The 8692-nt window shown below is 35.7% G+C and overlaps 1 non-coding gene across 1 annotated transcript; it reads right to left on the bottom strand.

Moving 5' to 3' along the window:
* Positions 1-5197: 5197 nt before the first annotated feature.
* Positions 5198-5279, bottom strand: TRNAS-GCU (transfer RNA serine (anticodon GCU)). The gene has a single exon. It is a non-coding gene; the product is annotated as a tRNA-Ser (tRNA).
* Positions 5280-8692: the final 3413 nt, after the last annotated feature.

Below are 8692 nucleotides of genomic sequence, written 5' to 3'. Positions count from 1 at the left end.
TTTAAGACGCAGCTAAAATAGGAAGCATGACTCATTACTACTTAGGAAAATTAGAGAATCACACATATAAATATCTACACGACACTGCCATTAAATATATGAAAAAACCCACATCACTTGACTACGAGTAATAACTATAAAAATATTTCATTTTTAATAACAATATTGTTACCTTATGTAAGTTTTATATTTTTCAGTAACAATATATATAGCTGTTACTCAGTAAATTATAGAAATAAAGATCTAATTTAAAATATTCTTTCTCTGCGTCTGCTTATACAGGGACATCATTTTATTTTTACTTGCATTTTTATTGTACCTGCATTTCTGAATGTACTTCACTCTCACCCCTTCACTAATGTCCTTGCTCCCGTCAAACACACAAACTTACGGCCGCTGTTGCATTCGAAGTCTTCAAGCAGTGAAGTAAACACTGCAGTGTATAGTGTGTTTCATAAATATGATTGCGTTTTCTATAGAAGAAAGAACCTATATTAATAATATCGTACTAAAAATTATATTCAAGAAATGATAAATTCAATTTCAGAGAATATGCTTCAAAATGTTTTTAATAATATGCGTACTGAATTGAAGCCTGCATTGTAATGAACGGCAACCATTTTCAGCAACTTGTTTAAAAATTCAGATTAGCTTTTTTGAATTGAAGTGGCGAGAAGCAAAGGAATGCTAGTGACATTTGTAATAACATGAGTTAAGTGCATCCAGTGTAAGCTAAAGTATCTAAAATTTTAGTGGCAAAGGGATATTTTAATCGCATCACACATTAAAATTTAAATAAAAAATTTCACCGATTTTACGAAAGCTTAAATATTTAAACCCCATTTTCTCAAAAGTAACTTAAGTGCACTTACAGCCCTTTACTTATGACCCCCTCAATTTAAATGCACTCTCTATATTGTATGATAACATCAATAATTAATATGCTAAATAAAGTAGACATTACATAACGAACATAGCCGCCTGAAAAGTTGAGTTTTTGAAAAAAAAAATGTTACTACTCTACTGTATTTTGATAAATTCCGTAAAAGTGATGATCAAACTGAAAATCGCAATGTCGTATTTCCCTACAACATAAATGGATACACTACTTTTCTCTCCTCCTATACCTAGTAAAATGATTTGTTTACATATTGCACTAGTAACATCAAACTCCTGTAATGGAAGGGGGCAACAGTGTTTCCGAGTATAGCCAGGTTAATGTTAAAAATGTTGGTAAAAATAAAGTGATGTCCCTGTATAAAACCTCAAAAGGTTACACTTTCATATCATTAATTTAGCATTAATGTGTGTAATTAGTGGCATTAACTATAATAATATTTCATTTTTAATGGCAATAATCTTATCAAACATTCTTAAGTGTTGTAGTTCTTAATATCCAATAGGCTACACAGCTGTACTCGGAAAACTACAGACCAGAGAATCAGACCTGTAAATAATTTTAAACGCCATCTGTACTCTAAATATGTCAGCAATCCTGCAGATCATGGCCTTCGTGTAATATTGTTTATTGTAGTGTGTGTTTTGTTTTATTCTGAAAAGCCATATTTCTCAAAACTGACGACAGATGGATTTTGGAAAATAGGAAAATTATGTAGGGAAATTGACATTTCACTGAAAACTACTATTTTTCTGAAAAACTTTGGGTTTCAAGCTTCAAAATGAGGGGTCATTTATTAAAATCCGTTCCATTACCAGTTCAAATTATATATATAGATGTTTCACATTTTTAGATATAACTGACAATTGATAATTTAGATAATTGAACTTAATGCAAATGTTAAAGTTTGATGTCATTTTTTTTTTCAAATTCAAATTTATTTATTTAATACACAAGGTTTTCACTACATTAGGCATTGTAGCCCGAAAGAGCAGAAGCTTGTGCTCGGGCGCAGTTCAGATCAGTTATAAAAAATATATCACAAAATTGAAGAGCGCTCATTCAGTACAATAGCATTAATATGGAGTAAAATAAAGACAGTGTGTAGTAATACAGCATGCGCCTAAACAAACGGTACTGAAAGTGATTACTGAACTGAAAATTTATACAATAATTTATAAACATGAAGACACCTCACTTTTCTCTAACGTTCTCTATATAAAAAAAAAACATGTTCAAAATGCATTTCATTAGCATATCCTTAATTAAGGCCTTCTGAGTGGTATAAATGAAATTGTATAATCTGCAGGGAATCTTTAAGAATTTGCGAGATGATTTTTTGAATTTCAAAAGATGATATTGATAACTGTTTTAAAAAATTATAGGGTAAACTAGGGTCTGTTGGACAGTCGGGCATGTTGGACACTCTGTACTTTAACGTGTTACCTCGCCACTTGTGGGCACCACATTCTGCTAGAAGTCAATGACGGAAGTAGCCACGAGTGGGCACTTCTGTCATTGACTTCTAGCTGAATGTGGTGCCCACAAGTGGCGAGGTAACACGTTAAAGTACAGAGTGTCCAACATGCCCGACTGTCCAACAGACCCTAGTTTACCCTATGTAAATTTTGGTAAAGAACTCCGAGCACCAAAAAATAAACCTGTCACTGACCAATTGAAGAGAGGGATGTTATTCTTGGCACTAAGGTAGGGAATACAAGGTTCATAAATGGCCCTCTTTTCCTGATCAACCTGATGAGCTTGGTTTAGATCTCTCTCCATGCGTATCGTTGGATCTATGATAATAGCCTTTTGTTGTTGCCTGTTTATTGCTATTATATCCGCTCTTCTGTGAGAGTCGTCTTCAGAAATACAGTGGACCTCTTCATGAACTTCCCAACCCTTGTTCCGAAGAAGACAGGCGATAGCGTCACGGACTGTATGATGCCTGTTGTTACGCAATAACTCTCTTTTCCGACAAAAGCCCAACATATGGTCAAGAGTTTCTGTCTCGTTGCAGCCTGGTTGGTCGTGCTGAAAGCTCTGTCAGGAACGGAGCGCAATGAATGGATAAAGACTGATCTATCCAAAAAATTTTATTTCATTTCCAAAATAAAATTGTAGGCCTGCATTGTTTAAACAGTACCCAAAAAACACGTAATATTTTTCGTAATTTTAAAGGCTTTTAACCGCTTGTTAGACTAAACCGTAAAAGATGGCTCGGGACATTTTGCGAGTGAAATGGATTAACCAATACGACCTTTACAAAAATGCAATCCATTTTGTTTCATAACGTTCGCATAGATTTCGAAACATGTTTGCAAATGTAGGTTGTTGCAAGTGGCGAAAAAAACTCTACGATTTTTCCTCGCAATTCCAGAATAATAGTTGTCGGCGGGTTCTGTCGAAAAATTGATTTCTTCAACATACCCCATACATACATATCGGGTGGTGTAAGGTCAGGTGAATGCGATGGATACGGAAAATCTGTTCCACGGGAAATTATGCGTTCACCAAAATGTTCCCGGAGAAAACTGAGTGAGTTTCTGGCAGTGTGGCAGGTGACTCCATCTTGCTGGAACCATTGAGTATGGTGTGCGATGTTTCGTGCACGACGAAGTCTTCGCAGATCCTTCAGAAATCGTGCGATAATGAAGTTCCTATACCGATTCTGGATAACGGTCAGAGGATGTCCGCCATTGTCTTCCACAAAATATAGGCCAAGTACATTTTTTGCAGATATGACATACCATATTGTTACACGTTCAGAATGAAGGGGTGTCAGAACAATAACATCTGGCCGTTCAAAACCAAGGAAGCGAATTGTCTGTTTTTTAATGTAACATCGAGATGAATGTGACATTCGTCACTAAACCATATGTTAGACAAGAATGTAGGATTCTCGTTTATCACAGCTAACACTGAACCACAGTACACAATTTTGGCACGAAGATCACTATTACTCAAACGCTGTCCATTCTGGATTCGATATGCATGTCCACCAAGTCAATTGAACATTCGACGTATGGACGTTGGAGCTTTGTGAAACTTATCACGAAACTCATCAGAAATTTGTTTCAAACTAGGATCATTTGTGCGTCCTAGCCCGTATGAACACTTTTTCCTCAATTGTGAGAACCATTTTAGCAAATCTTCAGTATATTATGTATCAACAATACAACAATGAGTTCAGATAAACAAACTTCACCATGGATACAATACGCACATGCGCAGTATCAGTGCGAGAATTTCAGCACTGTTTGTTTTGGCGCATACCATACAAGAGTATGTAGCTTTAAAGAATTTTATTAGTGTTGTATCAACATATAATTTATGAAATATGTGGTAAAGTAACAGTGAAAGTGACGGAAATGATAATGAAAAACAATAGAGTTTATAAAGAAATAATAAATTTGCAATTTAAACAGAATTTGAGCATAAAGAACGTTTTAAGTTCAGTGCTATTATAGAGGTGGAAAGAATGGAAGACTGTTGCTAGCGCAGTCTGTTGACTAAAATTTCTATTACTGCAATTTGTATGGAGTCAAAAACTATCAAAAATACACTGCGAACTATCAGAATTATAAATAAATAAATAAATAATATATATATATATATATATTAGGTACGGTACAGTATGATGGAATATATAAATGTTTATCAATACAGTATTAATATACAGAGAATGTTTACGTCTTTATATGAAGTAATCTCAGAAGCTACTTAACCGATCTGAATAATTCTTCCACCATTTGAAAGTGTAGTTTCTCTAGATGGACGTAATGCTATTATGCCATTACGGAAACTCCTGAGTGAATCGGGGATTTGAGGTAGAAATTAAAATAGATTCTTACGCACAGAAAACTTCATATTCTGTCGCAATATTGTAGTCTATTATTTGATTATTAAACATTTATTTGGTCCAAATACTCTAATTTTATACACTTCAATTTCTTTTTGTCCACAGAACGTAATATTATTTTTACGAGTTTTGTCGTCAAGACGAGTATTTTCCCTGGACCAAAAGTAGGCTACAGCACTTATGGAGTAAAAATTACAGTGATATATTTTATGTCATAAATTTAAAGTAAACGTAATATTTATTAGTGAAAACATTTACTTATTTCGGTTTTCAGCATGAATCAATAACTCTTAAAGAGCATGCGTTACAATCTGAAGTATACGTAAAATGTAATCATCGAATTTACAGATATGAATACAAAATTTACGAAAATCTGCTCTTTAATTTATAAAAAGACAGCATATTTTAGAATAAAACAAAACTAAAAAAAATGATTCCGACGAGGATGGGATTCGAACCCACGCGTGCAGAGCACATTGGATTAGCAGTCCAACGCCTTAACCACTCGGCCACCTCGTCGCATGTTCTGGCGGCTTGCTTGCAGTGGAGGTCTTTCTGCAGTACGATGTTTTTCACGTAAACACCGGCATTTGTCTATTTGAAACATTTCAAGGCCTGCCCTATGTGTATTCTGTGAACAGCTGAGGGTAGCGGAATTTCAAATGGCGGATGCAGCGGAGGTATGGAAAATTGATTTCTCAAAATTCTCACAGCTACATGCACATAAGACGTTAGGAAAGAAAACTGTGCGCCCGTAACTATTCCACTAGTATTAACATAGTTAAACGAATCTTAACATAAGTTTGGCCTATTTTTAAGTATGATACAGTGAATTTTATTGTTCAATTCAAGAAAAAAACGTGCATAAGTTCTTCATAGAGTATACAAGTACGATATTTCTTCGCAATTCTTAACTTGACACGTTTACCTAGTGAAATTTTTACACTAATGCTGAAATAAGCAAAATATGCATGAATCTAGTGAAATTTTTGAAAATGAATAACTGCATACAGTATAACTTCATTTTTATTGGAGTTTGAATTGCTCACACACGTTATATCTGCCGAAGTGTAGGGTTAGGTTTCACTGCAACAACGATCTGCCAGAGACTACGAGAGAATAAAGATGGGCCTATTCAAAGACGTTATCTCATGATTGACAAACTGTGGAATTTTTTAAAAGGAAACGGAAGTAACTTGGAACAAAATAAAATATGTATATTATATGATAGATAGATAGATAGATAGATAGATAGATAGATAGATAGATAGATAGATAGATAGATAGATAGATAGATAGATAGATAGATAGATAGATAGATAGATAGATAGATAGATAGATAGATAGATAGATAGATAGATAGATAGATAGATGTCATTCAGCACAAATACAGCTTATAGACAACAAAATATATAAATCTATAATATAATTATAGCCTACTATAATATGGGTATTATATTGTAATAAAATCAAATTAAATGTACAATTAGCAGATAATTTACAAAAGCAGATTAAGTGTGTTAAAAATTATATATAAGATCAGGTTAACGTGTACAAGCAGAAGAAAAATTTATAAAATTATTTCTTTTAATATTGAAAATTAATCTAAAGATTAATAAATACATAAGTGTTCTACCCATAGGCAGGTCTTTCACTGCAAACCCAGCATTCTCCAATATTTCCTATTTTCTGCCTTCCTCTTAGTCTCCGCATATGATTCATATATCTTAATGTCGTCTATCATCTGATATCTTCTTTTGCCCCGAACTCTTCTCCCGTTCACCATTCCTTCACATCTTTCAATAGACAGTTTCTTCCCAGCCAGTCATCCAAGCAATTTCTTTTTCTCTTTCTGATCAGTTTCAGCATCATTCTTTCTTCACCCACTCTTTCCAACACAGTTTCGTTTCTTACTCTGTCTGCCCATTTTACACGTTCCATCCTTCTCCATATCCACATTTCAAATGCTTCTAGTCATTTCTCTTCATTTCGTCGTAATATCCATGTTTCTGCCACATACAATGCCACACTCCACACAAAGCACTTCACTAGTCTCTTCCTTAGTTCTTTTTCCAGAGGTCCGCAGAAGATGCTCCTTTTTCTATTAAAAGCTTCCTTTGCCGTTCCTATTCTCCTTTTGGCTTCCTGGCAATAGCTTATATTATTACTTTACACCCCAAGTATTTGAAGCTGTCCACTTGCTCTACTGCCATATTTAGAATTCGCAAGTTTAACCGTCTTTATTTTTTTTCCTATGACCATGATCTTTGTCTTGTTTGCATTTATCTTCATCCCATACTGCTCAAAGCTGTCATTTAGCTCCATTAGCATATCTCTTAGTATCATCTCCTCTTCTGCTAACAACGCCATATCATCAAATCTTACACACTTTATTCTTCTTTCTCCCACTATCACCCCTCCCATGTTCTGAAAACAGTTCTTCACTAAATCCTCCAAGTATATGTTGAACAGGGTATGTGATAAAGGGCATCCTTGTCGTACTCCTCTCCCTATTTCACTTCCTTCTGACATTTCTTTTTCTATCTTGATTTTGACTCGTTGTTTCCTCTCTTTCCAATCCACGCCAATTTTCTTTAGGATCTCCGTCAGTTTATCCCAATCCACATTGTCAAACGCCTTTTCTATGTCCACAAATACTATTTTATTTATTCATTAAAGACATCAGCTCAAAGAATTTGAGTGACCACAAGGGTCCTGAATACAATAAACATTTACAGTATAATGTGATTTGAAATATTAAAGAAAAAAGAAAGTTAATTGTTGAAGACAAATAATATAAGTGGATTAATTGAAATAGAGATGATGATGTAATATTTGAAGAGAATCCTTGATAATATTTATAAGAATAGACATTACAGAATCAAAAGGAATGTAAAGTTCCTTAAGATACATAGGTTGGATAAAAAGTAATGGCAACACTGCTGTCACGTGACGATGGTGCGTTCGAGAGTTGCCAGCTGTATGGACACGAACTAGGACTGTTAGATGAGTTAGTGCAGCCAGCGGCGACAGTACTCTGTCAATCTACTGCAGTGTGTAGAACGTTGACTTTCATAGGGATAGTGCGAGCGCCCTAAGATCATGTTTACAAAACTAGAGCAACGTTCCAGGATCAAAATTGAAGTGGCACGAGGTCGTAGTGCACAAGAATGTTTTCAGGGACTGCATGAAACATATGCCAATGCAACGTTGCCATATCGCACAGTGGCACGATGGGTTAAAGGGATCCGGGAAGGCAGGGATGTGAAAGTGATGTTCATTGTGGCATATGACATTGATGGGGTAATACTGCACCACGCTGTACCTCTAAGGCAGACTGTAAACGCGGACTACTACTGCAGGTTCCTGCAGCACCACCTTCGTCCAGCCCTCAGGAGAAAACGACGACACTTGGGGGTACAGAACCCCATCATTCTTCATGATAATGCAAGGAGTCACACCGCTGCTGCTGTCAAGGACCTCTTGCGCCGCTGGTAATGGGAGATTCTGGAACATCCTCCGTACTCACCCGATGTGAGTCCATGCGATTACGATCTTTTTGCCAAAGTGAAAGAACCACTGCGAGGGACCCGGTACAATACCAGAGATGAACTTATCCGTGTTATAGGGCGGTCAATACGGAACATCAATAAAGATGGACGCGCTGATGGTGTACGACGCCTTCCAAACATTTGGCAAAAGGTGATAATTAAGGGGGGCGACTATACAGGGTGTTTCAAAAACACGGGGCATAATTTCAGGTATGTATTTCCCACATGTAGACAATCAAAATAGTTCATTACAACATGTGTCCGGAAATGCTTCATTTCCGAGTTATGGCCTTCACAACATTGAAATTCACTGGAACGTTTTTCTTTCCGCAGGTCGTTGTCATTACAGAAGATGTTCAAAATGTCCACCTCCTGCTTAAA

The sequence above is a fragment of the Periplaneta americana genome, chromosome 3 (assembly GCF_040183065.1).
Source record: "Periplaneta americana isolate PAMFEO1 chromosome 3, P.americana_PAMFEO1_priV1, whole genome shotgun sequence".
In the NCBI taxonomy this organism is placed as follows: Eukaryota; Metazoa; Arthropoda; class Insecta; order Blattodea; family Blattidae; genus Periplaneta; species Periplaneta americana.
This window is presented reverse-complemented; position numbering and strand designations above follow the sequence as displayed.